This window comes from Triturus cristatus, chromosome 7 (genome assembly GCF_964204655.1).
Source record: "Triturus cristatus chromosome 7, aTriCri1.1, whole genome shotgun sequence".
NCBI classification, from domain to species: Eukaryota; Metazoa; Chordata; class Amphibia; order Caudata; family Salamandridae; genus Triturus; species Triturus cristatus.
The window spans coordinates 403,188,038-403,207,630 of NC_140590.1; the positions used below are offsets into that span (position 1 = coordinate 403,188,038).

The following is a 19,593-nucleotide window of genomic DNA, read 5'->3' on the forward strand; positions in this document are numbered from 1 at the left end:
AGCACACACCCATGTGCTTGCCATGTATAATCATGCACAGTATTTACAAGCGAGTGGGGTTTTCAGGTTTCAGTCTGTAATGCAAATACATTCAGCATCACTAAGGCTGGTTGCCCTTGCTGGAGTGTAGCAGTCTGGACATGGGCTTTTTAAAAAATCTGAAAAGTGGTTTCATAATGTGACAGTTTGTAAAAGTGATTTTCACTTGCCCAAAAAAAAGAGCAGTTAGTGTGCATTCAAATTGGCAAAGAAATTTCGTTTTGTGACTATTGTGAAAAGAAATGTAGTAATATATTTAAATAAAATAAAGGAATTTTTTTCTAGTTTTTTTCAGGTATTGCTGAAGAGCAGTGAACAAAATTTAAGATGCCTACAAAATCCAGAGTTCAAAAAACGCTAAAAAAAAACCTATATTTGAAGACAACTAGAGGATCAAAGTTAGTAGAAGATGCTGATGTTGGAAGGAAGAAAAAATCTTCTGGTAAGCAAAAAAAAGATTTTCTAAGGAATATATTCAAAAAAAGGAAAAATGTACAAAATGTCTGTACAGGAAAGAATGATTTCAAACAAAAAGGACAAGAAAAAATTGAGAATTTAGTTAATGCAAATATACCTTCTGCAACTAAAAAGTTAAACTTAAACAGAAAAACAGCGTTTAAAGAGATACGTAGAAAAATGTTTCAGAGAAGAGTTATGTCCAATTTGATAAAGGATGTGAAGAAATATAAGCAAAAGGCTAAGTTTTTTAAGAGAAAAAAAGAAATTGAAGCCATTGCAGCAAAGGCATTAGAATTAAAAAGGAAACTATTCATTTTAATTTTGAATAGGATGCGTACATTAGACAAAATGGTTAATGTACTGAAATCACATAGCAAAAGGAAAAGAGTAGTGAACAGAACAAACTTTTGTAAAGTGTTTTTAGGAAAGTGGATGCATAGTTCAAGTAGTGAACCTTTTTTTAATGAAGAGAGCTATTTTCAAAGTAATAGTTTGCTGCATGCAGTTGACACCAGAGGTCGTTCATACGAAGTAAAAAATGGTTGCATAATGGAGAAGGAGATAATGGTTCCAAGAGATGAGGTACAAGTGATGGCAGATGAGGCAATGGGGAGACGTCCTAAAGCCCCAGTGTACACTTGGAATTGTAGTAGTATTTGCACTGTGCGTCAGGAATCTATTGACAAATTTTGAGAGTTTCTAAGAGAATATAGTAAAAAAAGTGTAAAACAGAAGATTAAGGTGCTTCAAAGTCTGGATCCATGCAGAGTGAGAGAGAATACTGGTTTGCAGGGTCATTCTCTGGCTTGTCTATCTAGAAAAGTGTGCAATAGTGTTTTCCATCATTTTAGGATGCTGGCTGTTCATCATACTGAAATGAGAAAGTTTGTGAGACGGTTGTATTTTGCCAAAAGTCCAGCAATAAAGTTAAATGAATTGAATAGGGCTCTGTTCCGAGGAACGGTATCAGATGTAGAGAAGGTTGTTGATGAAATTCAGTTTTGTTACTTTGGTCCTGAACAAAACAGTGCAGAGAAGGACACAGTAAATGAGGAAGAAGTGGAAGAGAATGTAGAACCCTCTGTAAGTAACACATTTAATGATCACACAACAAAATTTGCAATAGTCTCTAATGAAAGACCAAATTTTACTTGTATTTGTTGCCGCAGAACTCATTATAGAAAACAAACTAGGAATGTTGATCTCTACAGAAAGAGTGAAAATGAAGATAATTATAAGTGGAAGGATTTTGCCACATATATATTTCTAGAAAATTGTTTTGAATTGGGTGAAGATCAGCGTATTTGTAAATACTGTTACAACAAGTTAGAGGAAAATAGAATGCCGACCAGAGCTGTACATAATAATTTAGAATTGGATGCTATTCCTGCTGAACTTTCTGAATTAAATACATATGAGTCTATACTCATTCAATGTGTTCATCCGTTCCAGACCATAGTACGTATGGAGCCGAAAACTGGTAAATTACCTCCTTCAGATTTACTGAGAGGTTTAAAAGGTAGAGTGGTGTATTTGCCCTTGGATTTGAAAAAAAATATGGAAACTATTGATGCGGATACTTTGGAAACTGAACCATTAATTATTCTGGTTAATGGTGTACCTACAAAGAATAAGAAGATTTGGCAGGAGCTGGTAGATGTGCGGAAAGTACAAAGAGCAAATTTGTATTTGAAAAAAAATAACAAATGGTATGAATCAATTTATATAGAAGAAGAAGAAGAAGAAGATTTACAAGAAGACACAGAAACACCAACTGGACAAATTGAAAAAGTGGACAAGTCAAAGGAAGAAGAAATTTATGAACATTTTAGCATACATCCTCTTCATTCGAAAGAAGTTATGGGAGACAATATTGATCTCTTTCAGATGAAGAAAGCAAAAGGAACTCCCGTGAGTGTATGGGAGGAGAGCTTGGAAGCTCGATGTTTTTCCCAGCTGTTTCCTAAAGGAAAAGGAGGACGATACGATGAACGTCCAGAACAGATTCCAGCTTCTGAGTATCGGACTACAAGACTATATGCTGAAGATCCCAGATTTCGACAAAGTATTCCTTATTTGTTCCATCTTTTATTTGAAAGCGACTTGTCTGCGCTGTCTTATGCAGTAAATCACATTTTAAAAAGTGGAGTACATTTACAAAATGTGTCTGCTAAGGATTTTATGGAGAAAGTGCAGCACCGAGATGATCATTTGGAAACACAACTGATCAATCTGATGGCTTGTCAGCGTGGGACAAATGAATATTGGTACAGACGCCATGGTGAACTAAAATGCATGTTACGGAATTTAGGAACACCAACATGGTTCCTTACCCTAAGCTGTGCCGAGTACGCTTGGGATGATTTACTGGATTTTCTACGAGAGGCCAATTCAAACATTAAAAACATCGAATACAAGACAGCAGGAGAACTGTGCTCATTGGATCCGGTTAATGTTTGCAGATATTTCAATCATAGATTTGAGGCTATGATGTCCTTCATCTGCAATAAAAAAAATCCACCCCTTGGAGAAGTAGTGGATTTCTTTTGGAGAAAAGAGTACCAGGCAAGAGGTGCTCCTCATATTCATATGCTGTTGTGGATCAAGGATGCCCCAAAGTTTGGAACAGATACTGATGAAGCAGTGTTATCTTACATTGAAGAATATGCAACATGTGCTATACCAAAAAGCACAGAAGAGAACAAGTTAAAGGAGCAAGTTTTACGTTTCCAAAGTCATCGGTGTGGAAAATACTGTCGACGGAAATACAAGAGCAAAGAAAAATACTACACTAAATGTCGATTTGGATTTCCTAGACCTGTTCTTTCAAATGGAAGAGTAAACAGTTTTATGTCAGCTGTGAGACATACTATCACAAGAAAATCACCTAAGAATACCTACAACCTTAAAAGAAAAGAAGAATCAAAAAATATAAATGACTACAACCCAGTCATGTTATCCATGTGGAACGCTAACATGGATATACAGTATGTTGCTGACAATTCCATTGCTGTTGCTCGATATGTAACGTCTTACATTACAAAATCAGAAAAAACAGAATTGAAGGAAATGTGGGAAGAGATTTCTCACGAGAAGACTGTCAGTAAGAAGCTGTACAGTTTCAGTTTGAAGATGTTATCGCATCGAGAAATTGGATCCTACGAATGTTCAGATAGGTTATCTTCTGCAAGTCTCTACTCGAAGTCAAGAAGAATAATTTGGGCAAGTTTAGGCCTTGCAGCAATGAGAAATCGGGTACTGAAATCTGTAGGAGAAATTGAATATTTGGCCGAGAATGACCCAGAAAGTACAGATATTTTGAAATCAAACATGTTGGACACATATTATCCCAAGAGAAGTCATCATCTGGAGAACATGTGTCTCTATGAAGTGCTGCAGAACTACATTTATTCACGGAAAGCTGCAGAAGACATCAACAATGGAAAATATAAAGTCGTTGGTGAAGAAGGATGTTTGGTGAAGAAAACAAAAGGAAGTTTGATAAATCACCGGAAGCTGAGTTGCGACACTACTGACAAGAAGGAATTTTACTACTTGGCTCTTTTACAGTTGTTTAAACCATGGCGTACAGAGGATGAACTACTGGGAGAATTCCAGAGCTATGAAGATTCTTTTAATGCTTGCAAAGACAGCATACAATGCAGTACATTCTCAACTTATCTGCAAATGTTAAATGAAGAAATTGAACAGGAAACTACAATTGCAGCAGAAATAGCTAGAGATAGTTCTCAGGACAGCCAAAGTTCAGGAACACTCAGTCAAGATCCCCTAGGACAACCAATCGTTGAAAATGAAGCATCAATAGCCATGAATGAAGTGGAAACGGCTATGAATCAAGCTCAAGAAGAATTTATAGACTTAGAAAATTTGGAAAGACAACTGAACCAAGAGCAGCAACAAATTTATGAAGAGATCAAAAACAAAATTGATCACGGATTTCTACATGAAAAAAAAGAGTGCTCATGCACATCATTTCATCCAATCAGGATGTATGTAAGCGGACAAGCTGGAACTGGAAAAAGTTTCCTAATAAAAGTCATCAGAAGCTACCTAAAGCAAAAAACGGATTCTACTTTGTCTTGTGTGGTTACTGCTCCAACTGGGTTAGCAGCATATAACATAAAAGGAATTACTTTACATCGTTTGCTAATGTTACCAGTGGAGCATGAGAACAAAATACAATTCAACAAGCTAACTGGAGAAGCATCCTTGGAAGTTTCAAGAGTATTGAAGAAGATGCAAGTTCTCATTATTGATGAGGTGAGCATGGTATCAAACTTAATGCTTGCCTTTGTGCATTTAAGAATGCAGCAAATTTTGAAGACAGACTATGACATGTTATTTGGTGGAAAACACGTCATAGTTTTTGGAGATCTTTTGCAACTTACTCCAGTTAAAGGACAACCAGTGTTTAATACTGTCACACATGAAGACACGAAGAAGTCATTGGGAAGCATCGGAAATACAAATATTTGGTCCTTCTTCGAGTACAAGGAACTTACTACTAATATGAGGCAAGCAAACGATGAAGAATATGGAAGTATTCTGAAAGATATCAGGATTGGACTACTCACAGAAGTTGGCAAAAAAGCATTACAGAGTCGGCTGCTACATAATTTATTTCCAAAGGAACAAATAGTTGCAGAGAAGATATACAAGAACATTGCAGAAAACAAAAGTGTCATCTGCTTAATGCCAACTCTACGTGAATGCTCAATATTCAATGAGGAGCTTTTGAAATTGGAAAAGGAAGAGATCAGGAAATTGGAAGCAGTGGACAAAATTGAGGATGGAAGAATTACTGTCACAGTAACAGGCAAAATGAAAAATAAATTGGACTCACTAGAGAAGAACATCTCCAAAACAGCTGGATTAGAAAAAAATCTATATGTTTGCATGAACTGTAGAGTATTTTTAAGAAGAAATTTGGATGTTGAAAAAGGTTTAGTTAATGGAGCGATGGGAAGAGTTGTGGGTTTTATTAATTATCAGAAAAAAGAAGGAGTTGAATGTTTAAGAATAAAATTTGATCAGTTAGAAGAAGTTAAAGATATTTGTCGTTGTACAGTTCGTTTCATGCTTGTGAAAGACTTATATGTACGTAGGAAGCAGTTTCCGTTTTCTCTAGCATATGCTGTAACTATTCACAAGTCTCAAGGATTGACTGTAGATTGTGCATTTATAAACATTGGTTCAACTGTGTTCAAAGAGGGTATGGCATATGTTGCTTTGTCACGAGTGAAAACATTATCAGGTTTATTCATGATAGACTTTGATGACTCAAAAGTTAGTGCTGATACAAACTGTGTAAAGGAGTATAATAGATTAAGAAGAAGCTATGCTCCTCATTTAGGTCAGTATCCTGTGTTAGAGAAACGTGTAGTTTCTCGTAAAAGAAAAAATGAGAATATCTGTAATGAAGATGTAGAGAAGAGGAAAAAAAAGAGGAGTGATGTAATTGTAAGCAAAAAGAAAAAGGAAAATGAAGAACAGGTTGTAGGATGTCATTTTGAAAATAGCTCTGGTGTCAACTGCTATGCAAATGTAGTGCTGAATGTTGCATTTTATCTGGAAAGTTTGCAAGAGCAGATAATAGTAAATCAGGGAAAAAGATTCTGTTCAGAGCTGACTCTCCTTTTTCAAAAGCTAAGTAAAGATAAAACTCAAATAGAAAGTGCTACTGAAATTAGAAAATTTTTAGATGTATGTTCAGGACGAACACAGTTTTCTCAAAATGTACAGCAAGACGCACAGGAATTCTTGTTGTATTTTCTTCAGGTAGTGGAAGAAGAAGGAGTTCCCATTGAAATTTTTTTTGGTCTCTCTTATAAATGGGAACATAGTTGTGAAAATTGTTATAATATATGTGGCTCTAATGTTGATAATGAAAGGTTTATTTATTTGACATTGCCAGAGAGTAAAACAGTTACTTTTGCAAAATTAGTTAAAGATGCTAATCATAGCATGAAATGTGGTGAGTGTAAATCTGACATGTTTTCAACATTAATTTGAAAGGAATACGGACAGTATGTAATTTTAATGATGCAACGATGTAGAGCTGATGGTTCAAAATTGGATACTTTAATAAAGAAGTTTACAGGACAGCAATTATCAATTTCAGGAAAAACTTTTGTAACTGTTGCAATAATTTTCCATGATGGACCTACTGTTACTTCTGGACATTACACAGTTTATCTTAAATGTGAAAAAGGCTGGACACTGTGTAATGATTCCCAATTGATTTTCAAGCAACGTTTGCCTTTTGATTTAGCAAATTCCTATCTAATCTTCCTGAAACCTAAATTTTAGACAGATTTGGCAAGATCTCGACAAAATAATTTTACCATTTTACTGGATTACCATTGCAATTTTATAGAAAAAAGATTTTTTAAATTATCATTTGGCCTAATGGAAAGATAACCAATTGTAATGTGGACTTTTTTAATTTTAAATGAAACTTTGAAAAACCAATAATTTAGAGATAATCGGTAACATCTGCACAATTTAAATTTTGGAATGTTATTGGACTGCCATTGGAAATTTTTTCAAAAAAGATTTTAAAAATTACTATTTGGCCATGCGGAAAAGTAACCAATTCTATTGTGGACTTAATAAATTATTCAAAAAATTTTCGTGAACCAAAATGTTACAGAGAATCGGTGAGATCTGGACAAATTAAACTTTAGAATTTTATTGGATTACCGTTTGAAATTTATTCCCAAAAAAAATTTAAAATTACTATTTGGCCTAAAGGAAATGGAATCAGATGTATTTTGGAGTTATTTGAGATATAATATTGTGATTATACTTCTGAAACAAACATATCAGACGGTATTTTAAAGAAATAACTATTGGTATTAGATGATATTTTTTTAGAATATTATGCATTTCTATAATGTTAAGTTTAAGTAAAAAGAGATTCTGGGCTTTTTTATTACAATCTTTGTGATTGTTATTTTTTTTTGCCCGCTGTAAAATGATGAATGCAGTTGCTTTCACAATTTATAGTGAAATGCAATATATTCTGAAAACAGCAAAAATAAGGCAAAAATATTTTTTGGAAAAAAATGTAAATATGTGTACTGTATTATAAATTGTTTTAAAAATATTAATACTTTTTTCTTTTTTTTCAGATTGATATAGAAAATTTTCGAAAACTAGAACCATTTTTAAAACTATTTTTAAAAAAAACAAATGAATAAATATTTTTTTGAGTGAGTATGGTAAGTCAATAATAATGATTGTAGTCTCTCAAGGACCTTGTAATGTGATAATTGATTTTTTTTTTTTTTTTTCAAAAAATAAAAAAAAAGTACGCGCACCGTACGCGTACGGTGAAAAAAAAAAAAAAAAGTTTTTAAAAACATATGTAAAAAAAAGATGAAAGATAAGGTTGGCTCTTAAAAGAACCGTTGTGTTCATGCAGGGACAGAGGAAAGAAAGCATGGAAAAATTAGTCTCTGTGACAAGTGTGCTGATCTATTTTGTTGTTCACTAGGGAAACACTGGTCTCCCTATGACAAATTAGATCATGACAAGAGGCACATCGAATATCAACCCTCAGAAAACGAGGGTTAATTTCCAGAGGGCCAGCAGAAGGAGATGCTCCCCCCACAGATGAAGGGCTCACCTGACCTGCAGAAGAAGGAGTCAGCCCTGCAGATGATGGTCCAGGCTGAGCTGCTGTGGATGTACTTGCTTGTCTTTCTGAAGAGTTACCTCCAAAAAGATGACCATGTGTCCTTCTGTGTACATCCTGGAGGTGTCTCTTCATGGTGTGATTCCCAAAGGAATACTTCCTGTCAGGATTACCTCTAGAAAGTACACGCTGACACAGCCTGCAAGTTACTAAGGGTGCATTCACCTTTTGCTGGCCTTCAGGAAAAGTAAAATAATCCCATACATAAGAGGGCTTTTGTTTCCTCGATCTCTGCCTCAAGACAGTGCTGCTAGTGCTAGCCTCACTCTCAGAAGAGCTCTGCTGTTCTGCCATCGTATCCCAAAGACAAACCAGCTCCTTCTCCCAAGGGATCACAAGCAGAAATGAGGGGAATGGGTGTGGTGTAGGAGAGTTCTAGAACTGAAAGTAGTTTCAACCAATCAAAAGTTGTGTTTCATGATCACATGACCTACCGTACGCTTACGGTACGCTTACGGTACGCTCACGGCAAAAGTGCGCATGCGCGTAAAAAAGACACGCGCTTGCGCGCATGCGCATAACAGTCACTACCCGACACTTCCGCGTAACGTGCGCGTGTAGCGTACACGCGTACGCGTCCCACGCGGAGGACGCGCGGCTACGCAAATTGCGTAACTATACGCAAACAGCGTATATAAATTACGGACGTTGCGTAAACCGTACGCTTACCGTAAGCTTACGGTACGCGTACTAAAAAAAAAATAAAAAAAAAGGAAAAAATGTATTGCTAATAAATTTTACGTTTATTTTAAAAAATAAATTTAAAAAAACATATTATAGAATTTTAAAAATTTAACCATAGTCTTTAAAAAAGGATAGAAAATTAAAATAAAAAAATGTTTAAAAAAATAGAAGAAAAAAAACAAAATTAGCATTTAAAAAACCTTGCAAATTCACTGAAAAAACCATGGGTTTCACACACGTTATAGTTAGGACTTAGCATTTAAAAAACCTTAGAAATTCAGTGAAAAAACCATAGGTTTCACACACGTTATAGTTAGGAATTAGCATTTAAAAAACCTTAGAAATTCAGTGAAAAAAACCATAGGTTTCACACATGTTATAGTTAACTGGACATTTTACTCGTAAAAAACCATTGAAATTGCCCCGTTATAGTTAGTTCAGCTAACTATAACTCGCGCGCCCGCAATGCACTGCTGATGACGTCACATATTACATCACTCATGACATGGTCAGTGACATCACTCATGACATCACTGATGACATCTCAAATGACATCACTGATGACATCACTGATGACATCATCCTTGTGATAGAGTGGCAGACCTCCTCTTCCCCTAATATAACCTTTGATACACACAATCAAAAATAGAAATTAAAATTTTAAAAACAATGGACATACCAATACCAGTTACAACAACCTATACAGTAATTCTAAGATCCAAATACACATCCACTCATTCACCCACAGTCCTATACAGTCACTCATACATGTACTCACTCATCATATGTACTCATACACGTATACATCCTGTTACACAATGCCACTCATCCATAGAGGTACTCACACACATAGTTAGTCATGCTAATAAAGAATCAAACATACATTTACTTGCATATACAGTTATACACACACCACCACACTTACTTCTACGGAAACTTACACATACTTAGTCTTTTAAACAATCACTTATAGAAACACATACTTATTCATACAGGAACTCTTTCAATCTCTCACTCTCACATATACTCACATATATACACCAATAGTCACATATACTAGTTTAAAACATATGTAGTTACACATAAAGACACTATTGAGACAGTCATTCACTCACTAACACACCCATACATACACTCATCCACCCATACAGTCCTGCACACATGCTGTCTTCAACACATACAAACAATGAGTCACTCATTCATGCACCCATGCACTACGTAATACCCCTCACCGAACCAGACACTCACACTCATACTGATACTCAAAAAACCAACTAATAACCTATTTAGACACTCATGTAGCTACACACCAACCCATGCAGCCACTTATACACAAAGTGAGAGACTGATACAGATATTTACATATTTAAACATTACTCACTAAGCCATGTATTCACTAAGATACACTTAATCAGTCAGTAATACAATCAATTTTTCAAAAACAATTCATCCATTTAGACACTTATATACCCATTTATTCTTCCATCGACCTTGAGATATACATATATAAAACATATTTAATTTTCAGAAAAACACACATTCACTGGATGATGTCATCAGTGATGTCATCAGTGATGTCATTTGAGATGTCATCAGTGATGTCATGAGTGATGTCACTGACCATGTCATGAGTGATGTAATATGTGACGTCATCAGCAGTGCATTGCGGGCGCGCGAGTTATAGTTAGCTGAACTAACTATAACGGGGCAATTTCAATGGTTTTTTACGAGTAAAATGTCCAGTTAACTATAACATGTGTGAAACCTATGGTTTTTTTCACTGAATATATATATATATATATATATATATATATATATATATATATATATATATATATATATATATATATATATATATATCAGAAAACAGTTGCTCAGCAGCAGGGGCGCACTCAGGAGGCAGAAATCATGCACAGGCATCAACAGAAACTCCCATCACTGGAGCACGCCTGACGCGTTTCGGAATAGGTTCCTTAATCATAGGCTGACTCGAAATATTGCTGTGCTAATGGCATCTTTATTTAAATATCTTCCCTCCAATGGGATTGCTTGAATAAGCCCCAGCCCCTGCTGGGAAATCCCAGTGCCTGCTGGGAGATGTGGTCCATAAGCTTGCATTTGACTCAAGTGGGAATCGAGACAAAGTTCCAATAATAACAATGAGAGTCTCCGCTTATGCCAAAGATCCAGGCAATGTCTCCCCACTATAGGGCAACGACCAATTTCGTACCCTATGATCCCTTGTCCATTTTCAGGGTGGTGCGGCCCCTACATTTTTAAAAAAACTTTTCAAATCCTATCACATGAGCTGATCCTTTCCTACGAGTCAAACTCTTACAAAATAGAAGAAACATGAATTAAATCTCTGACAACAATTCCTGTGTGCACACAGACTCATGGTCTGATTCTAGGCAGAAAGCGATATTTCCTTTGGCAATTTGAAAGTACATTTACTACTGGGGTAGAGCAAGTGATCATTACTGTAACAGCCTGACACATGTTCCTTCTAGTTTAGACAGGCAGAAAAGAGCACATGTCCTAACAGCTCCTTGAGACCATGACCATGTGTTAGAGGGTGACTGATTAGACTAGAGCAAAGGAAATGAGCCTTGGTGATTTAGAACCTGTTTGCGTTACACACTGCTATCTGAAACACCACACTGAGCTGACTATTACACATGGGAGTGTAGCAGAAGCTGCTGCGTGTGTGCAAAGAGTGTGTTTCTGGAGACTGTGTATTGTCAGCTGCAAGAGAGATCTGCATGGAGACTCCCACAACTGCATGAAGAGTACAGACGTGTGTAAGAGTACATGTGTGGTAAGGGTTAATTGGAGTTTTCAACATGTAGGAACCACCTCAGCCATTGCAAGAATTGATGAAAAATCTACCATGCTATTTTCAAATGTGTTTGCATTTGCCTCACATTTTTGAGATACTGATTTATGCTGAGTGCTAACCAACACATTGGAAGAAAACAAGCTGGGCCTTTCCTGAATGTGCAAGTTTTACAGAACAACAGCAACACAAATTAAAACGCTGACAACAATTCCTGTGTGCACACAGACTCATGGTCTGATTCTAGGCAGAAAGCGATATTTCCTTTGGTAATTTAAAAGCACATTTACTACTGGGGTAGAGCAAGTGATAATTACTGTAACAGACTGACACATGTTCTTTCTAGTTTACACAGGCAGAAAGGAGCACATGTCCTAACAGCTCCTTGAGACCATGACCATGTGTTAGAGGGTGACTGATTATACTAGAGCAAAGGAAATGAGCCTTGGTGATTTAGAATCTGTTTGCGTTACACACTGCTATCTGAAACAGCACACAGACCTGACTAATACACATGGGAGTGTAGCAGAAGCTGCTGCGTGTGTGCAAAGAGTGTGTTTCTGGAGACTGTGTATTGTCAGCTGCAAGGGAGATCTGCATGGAGACTCCCACAACTGCATGAAGAGTACAGACATGTGTGTAAGAGTACATGTGTGGTAAGGGTTAATTGGAGTTTTCAACATGTAGGAACCACCTCAGCCATTGCAAGAATTGATGAAAACTCTACCATGCTATTTTCAAATGTGTTTGCATTTGCATCACATTTTTGAGATACTGATTTCTGCTGATTGCTAACCAACACATTGGAAGAAAACAAGCTGAGCCTTTCCTGAATGTGCAAGTTTTACAGAACAACAGCAACACAAATTAAAAAGCTAACAACAATTCCTGTATGCACACAGACTCATGGTCTCATTCTAGGCAGAAAGCAATATTTCCTTTGGCAATTTGAAAGCACATTTACTACTGGGGTAGAGCAAGTGATAATTACTGTAACAGACTGACACATGTTCATTCTAGTTTAGACAGGCAGAAAGGAGCACATGTCCTAACAGCTCCTTGAGACCATGACCATGTGTTAGAGGGTGACTGATTAGACTAGAGCAAAGGAAATGAGCCTTGGTGATTTAGAATCTGTTTGCGTTACACACTGCTATCTGAAACAGCACACAGAGCTGACTAATACACATGGGAGTGTAGCCGAAGCTGCTGTGTGTGTGCAAAGAGTGTGTTTCTGGAGACTGTGTATTGTCAGCTGCAAGAGAGATCTGCATGGAGACTCCCACAACTGCATGAAGAGTACAGACATGTGTGTAAGAGTACATGTGTGGTAAGGGTTAATTGGAGTTTTCAACATGTAGGAACCACCTCAGCCATTGCAAGAATTGATGAAAAATCTACCATGCTATTTTCAAATGTGTTTGCATTTGCATCACATTTTTGAGATACTGATTTCTGCTGATTGCTAACCAACACATTGGAAGAAAACAAGCTGAGCCTTTCCTGAATGTGCAAGTTTTACAGAACAACAGCAACACAAATTAAAACGCTAACAACAATTCCTGTATGCACACAGACTCATGGTCTCATTCTAGGCAGAAAGCAATATTTCCTTTGGCAATTTGAAAGCACATTTACTACTGGGGTAGAGCAAGTGATAATTACTGTAAAAGACTGACACATGTTCATTCTAGTTTAGACAGGCAGAAAGGAGCACATGTCCTAACAGCTCCTTGAGACCATGACCATGTGTTAGAGGGTGACTGATTAGACTAGAGCAAAGGAAATGAGCCTTGGTGATTTAGAATCTGTTTGCGTTACACACTGCTATCTGAAACAGCACACAGAGCTGACTAATACACATGGGAGTGTAGCAGAAGCTGCTGCGTGTGTGCAAAGAGTGTGTTTCTGGAGACTGTGTATTGTCAGCTGCAAGAGAGATCTGCATGGAGACTCCCACAACTGCATGAAGAGTACAGACATGTGTTTAAGAGTACATGTGTGGTAAGGGTTAATTGGAGTTTTCAACATGTAGGAACCACCTCAGCCATTGCAAGAATTGATGAAAAATCTACCATGCTATTTTCAAATGTGTTTGCATTTGCATCACATTTTTGAGATACTGATTTCTGCTGATTGCTAACCAACACATTGGAAGAAAACAAGCTGAACCTTTCCTGAATGTGCAAGTTTTACAGAACAACAGCAACACAAATTAAAACGCTAACAACAATTCCTGTATGCACACAGACTCATGGTCTCATTCTAGGCAGAAAGCAATATTTCCTTTGGCAATTTGAAAGCACATTTACTACTGGGGTAGAGCAAGTGATAATTACTGTAACAGACTGACACATGTTCATTCTAGTTTAGACAGGCAGAAAGGAGCACATGTCCTAACAGCTCCTTGAGACCATGACCATGTGTTAGAGGGTGACTGATTAGACTAGAGCAAAGGAAATGAGCCTTGGTGATTTATAATCTGTTTGTGTTACACACTGCTATCTGAAACAGCACACAGACCTGACTAATACACATGGGAGTGTAGCAGAAGCTGCTGCGTGTGTGCAAAGAGTGTGTTTCTGGAGACTGTGTATTGTCAGCTGCAAGAGACATCTGCATGGAGACTCCCACAACTGCATGAAGAGTACAGACATGTGTGTAAGAGTACATGTGTGGTAAGGGTTAATTTGAGTTTTCAACATGTAGGAACCACCTCAGCCATTGCAAGAATTGATGAAAAATCTACCATGCTATTTTCAAATGTGTTTGCACTTGCCTCACATTTTTGAGATACTGACTTCTGCTGAGTGCTAACCAACACATTGGAAGAAAACAAGCTGAGCCTTTCCTGAATGTGCAAGTTTTACAGAACAACAGCAACACAAATTAAAACGCTAACAACAATTCCTGTATGCACACAGACTCATGGTCTCATTCTAGGCAGAAAGCAATATTTCCTTTGGCAATTTGAAAGCACATTTACTACTGGGGTAGAGCAAGTGATAATTACTGTAACAGACTGACACATGTTCCTTCTAGTTTAGACAAGCACAAAGGAGCACATGTCCTAACAGCTCCTTGAGTCCATGACCATGTATTAGAGGGTGACTGATTAGACTAGAGTGTTACAAAAAAACAAGCTGCCCCTTTTCTGCGAGTGCAAGGGTAATAGAGCAAGACCAACCGGAATGAAATCTCTCTTTACATTTCCTATGTGCTCACTGTCTCATGGTATGATTCCAGGTAGAAAACAGTATTCCTGAGTGATACCAGTACACATTAACTTATAATGAAGACATACTGCATAATATATAACATGTTCAAGCCACTTAAATATCTTCCTTAACATAAAATGTAAAACACAACTTTTAAAGTGGTAGGAAAATGTACCATACTATTTTCAAATGTGTTTGCATTTGCCTCTCACTGATCAGTAAATGATTTCTGCTGAATGCTAACCATCACACTTTAACATAACAAACTACCCCTTTTCTGCGAGTGCAAGGCTAACAGAACAAAAGCAACACAAATTAAATCTCTGTCAACAAATCCTGTGTGCAGAAAGACTCATGATGTAATTCTAGTCACAAATCAATATTCCTCACTAATACCACTACACCTTAACTTACAGTGAAGACATACTCCATAATATCTTACTAGTTCAAGACAGTTAAATTTCTCCTAAATCACAAAATGTAAAACACAACTTTAAAACAAGAATGACAATTCTATTATTTATATCAAAATACACCACATACTTCCCCTCTCAAACTCATAACTCACCTTTAAAATTAATTAGTTGAGAAAGAAATGTGGGACTCAAACAGCAGATTATCAGAGCCAGAATCTCAGAGCTGTACACCTCTCTCCTCTCTCCACAACCAGTAAATGGCAATTTTTCCCTCTCTTTTTTCCCACATATACATGTTAATGTAAAATCACAGTCCTTCCCACATTTTTTCAAATGTAATCACACATTTCTATTGGTTGCAACTTTCAACCCCTTTGCAAATCATCCCTTCCCTCAACATGACTTCTGCCTGCTACCATAGCAACAGCTCATGGAACACAGGTGTGAGCAGAGAGGTCAGAAGTTCAGAAGACATTGTTTCAAATCAAAACAGCAAGAGTGCTTGACTTTTCAAACCTAACAGCAAATCCAAAGTAATGTTCCGTGGGAACACATTTTTCTGTACCAATCCAAAACATGCTTTTAAAAATTTAAACATACAGCCTAGTTTTAACTGTAAAATAGTTTAAATCAGCCAATGAGTTCTTTTTATAAAAAAAAAAGTATGTATGCCTCCATTTTCCAACAGTGTTTCTTTTCATATTGCCATTCTACTGAAAGACACCTTCTGAGTGCATCCAGATCTCCTTGAAAGATGTTCACAGTGTGGATTGTAGGTCATAGCTATGTCTTCTGGAGTGAAAAATTTGCAGAAAAAAGGGGTATGGTGAGAGACCTTGCTTTGCCAAATGTAGACATTAAATGGATTGGTCAGAGAGGGTTAAAGTGGCACCAATTAATGCCTTTGGTGAAAACCTTTCTACATCTCCCACAGCCTAACCTTATTATTGTGCACTGTGGTGGAAATGACCTAGGCACTTTAACTGGGGTAGGTCTGGAAATGCTTATTAAGGACACCTTTGTGCAATTGATGTCGCTTTTTCCTCAATCTGCCTTTGTATATTCTAACATATGCCAAAGGCAAAAGTGGAACTGGTCCAACCAATTTTGTCCACAGATTGACAAAGCACTTCAACCTTCTCTGACCAATCCATTTAATGTCCACATTTCGCAAAGCAAGGTCTTTCACAATACCTCTTTTTTCTGCATACTTTTCACTCCAGAAGACATAGCTATGACCTACAATCCACACTGTGAACATCTTTCAAGGAGATCTATATGCAATCAGAAGGTGTCTTTCAGTAGAATGGCAATATGAAAAGAAAGATAGTTGTAAAATGGAGGCTTACATACTTTTTTTTAATAAAAAGAACTCATTGGCTGTTTCACACCATTCTACACAAAAAACTAGGCTGTATGTTTACATTTTAAAAAACATGTTTTGTATTGGTTCAGAAAAATGTGTTCCCACAGAACATTACTTTGGATTTGCTGTTAGGTTTGAAAAGTCAAGCACTCTTGCTCTTTGGATTAGAAACATTGTGTGCTGAACTTCTGACCTCTCTGCTCACACCAGTGTTCCATGATCTGTTGCTATGCTAGCAGGCAGAAGTCATGTTGGGGGTAGGAATCATTTGGAAATGTGTGTTTCCATTTGAAAAAATGTGGGAAGCAATGTGATTTGAAGTTAACATGTATATGTGTGAAAAAAGAGAGGGAAAGTTTGCCATTTACTGGTTCTGGTGAGAGGTGTACAGCTCAGAGATTCTGTCTCTGATAATCTGCTGTGTGAGTGCCACATTTCTTTCTCAACTAACTACTTTTAAAGGTGAGTTATGAATTTGAGAGGGGATGTGTGTGGTGTATTTTGATATAAATAATAGAAGTTTGTTTCTTCTTTTAAAGTTGTGTTTTACATTTTATGTTTTGGAAGATATTTAACTGCCTTGAACTTGTAAGATATTATGGAGTATGTCTTCACCATAAGTTAAGGTGTACTGGTATTACCCAGGAATACTGTTTTGTGCCTAGAATCACACCATGAGTCTGTGTGCACCCAGGAATTGTTCTCAGAGATTTAATTTGTGTTGCTCTTGTTCTGTAAGACTTGCACTCGTAGGAAAGGGGCAGCTTATTTTCTTAAACTGTGATGGTTAGCATTCTGCAGAAATCACTATCTCACAGATGCGAGGCAAATGCTAAACCATTTGAAAACAACAGGGTAGATTTTCCTTCCACTCCTGCAATGGGTGAGGTAGTTCCTACATGTTCAAAAGCCCAATTAACCCTTACCACATGTGCTCTTACATACATCTATGCAGTCTTCATGCAGTTGTGCAAGTGTCCATGGAGATCTCTCTTGCACCTGACAATACACAGTCTCCAGAAACACACTCTTAGCACACAGCCAGGTGCTTCTCCTGCACTCCCATGCTTACTATTCAGCACTGTGTGGTATTTCAGATAGCAGTGTGTAACGCTAACACATTCGACATCACCAAGGCTCATTTCCTTTGCTCTAGTCTAATCACTCACCCAGGTTCCACATGCTCATGGTCTCAAGTAGCTGTTAGGACATGTGCTCTTTTCTGCCTCTCTAAAGTATAAGGAAAATGTGTCAGGCTGTTACAGTAATTAACACTTGCTCTACCACAGTAGTAAATGTGCTTTGATATTGCCAATCAAATATCGTTTTCTGCCTAGAATCACACCATGAGTCTGTCTGCACACAGGAATTGTTGTCAGAGATGTAATTTGTGTTGCTCTTGTTCTGTAAGACTTGCACTCGTAGGAAAGGGGCAGCTTGTTTTCTTAAACTGTGATGGTTAGCATTCTGCAGAAATCACTATCTCACAAATGCGAGGCAAATGCTAAACCATTTGAAAACAACAGGGTAGATTTTCCTTCCACTCCTGCAATGGGTGAGGTAGTTCCTACATGTTCAAAAGCCCAATTAACCCTTACCACATGTGCTCTTACATACATCTATGCAGTCTTCATGCAGTTGTGCAAGTGTCCATGGAAATCTCTCTTGCACCTGACAATACACAGTCTCCAGAAACACACTCTTAGCACACAGCCAGGTGCTTCTCCTGCACTCCCATGCTTACTATTCAGCACTGTGTGGTATTTCAGATAGCAGTGTGTAACACTAACACATTCGACATCACCAAGGCTCATTTCCTTTGCTCTAGTCTAATCACTCACCCAGGTTCCACATGCTCATGGTCTCAAGTAGCTGTTAGGACATGTGCTCTTTTCTGCCTCTCTAAAGTATAAGGAAAATGTGTCAGGCTGTTACAGTAATTATCACTTGCTCTACCACAGTAGTAAATGTGCTTTGATATTGCCAATCAAATATCGTTTTCTGCCTAGAATCACACCATGAGTCTGTCTGCACACAGGAATTGTTGTCAGAGATTTAATTCGTGTTGCTCTTGTTCTGTAAGACTTGCACTCGTAGGAAAGGGGCAGCTTGTTTTCTTAAACTGTGATGGTTAGCATTCTGCAGAAATCACTATCTCACAGATGCGAGGCAAATGCTAAACCATTTGAAAACAACAGGGTAGATTTTCCTTCCACTCCTGCAATGGGTGAGGTAGTTCCTACATGTTCAAAAGCCCAATTAACCCTTACCACATGTGCTCTTACATACATCTATGCAGTCTTCATGCAGTTGTGCAAGTGTCCATGGAGATCTCTCTTGCACCTGACAATACACAGTCTCCAGAAACACACTCTTAGCACACAGCCAGGTGCTTCTCCTGCACTCCCATGCTTACTATTCAGCACTGTGTGGTATTTCAGATAGCAGTGTGTAACGCTAACACATTCGACATCACCAAGGCTCATTTCCTTTGCTCTAGTCTAATCACTCACCCAGGTTCCACATGCTCATGGTCTCAAGTAGCTGTTAGGACATGTGCTCTTTTCTGCCTCTCTAAAGTATAAGGAAAATGTATCAGGCTGTTACAGTAATTATCACTTGCTCTACCACAGTAGTAAATGTGCTTTGATATTGCCAATCAAATATCGTTTTCTGCCTAGAATCACACCATGAGTCTGTCTGCACACAGGAATTGTTGTCAGAGATTTAATTTGTGTTGCTCTTGTTCTGTAAGACTTGCACTCGTAGGAAAGGGGCAGCTTGTTTTCTTAAACTGTGATGGTTAGCATTCTGCAGAAATCACTATCTCACAGATGCGAGGCAAATGCTAAACC

The 19,593-nt window shown here is 37.5% G+C and overlaps 1 protein-coding gene across 5 annotated transcripts in view; it reads right to left on the minus strand.

Moving 5' to 3' along the window:
• Positions 1 to 19,593, minus strand: part of LOC146809791 (vomeronasal type-2 receptor 26-like) — a 230,560-nt gene that overhangs the window by 133,842 nt on the left and 77,125 nt on the right. Inside the window, exon 1 of one of the 5 annotated variants that reach the window (XM_085616651.1) lies at positions 15,525 to 15,614. The exons of the other annotated variants lie outside the window; for them this stretch is intronic. The gene's annotated coding sequence lies outside the window, so the exon portion shown is untranslated. Of the gene's footprint in view, positions 1 to 15,524; positions 15,615 to 19,593 lie in introns of those variants that run through there. 5 annotated transcript variants of the gene reach the window in all.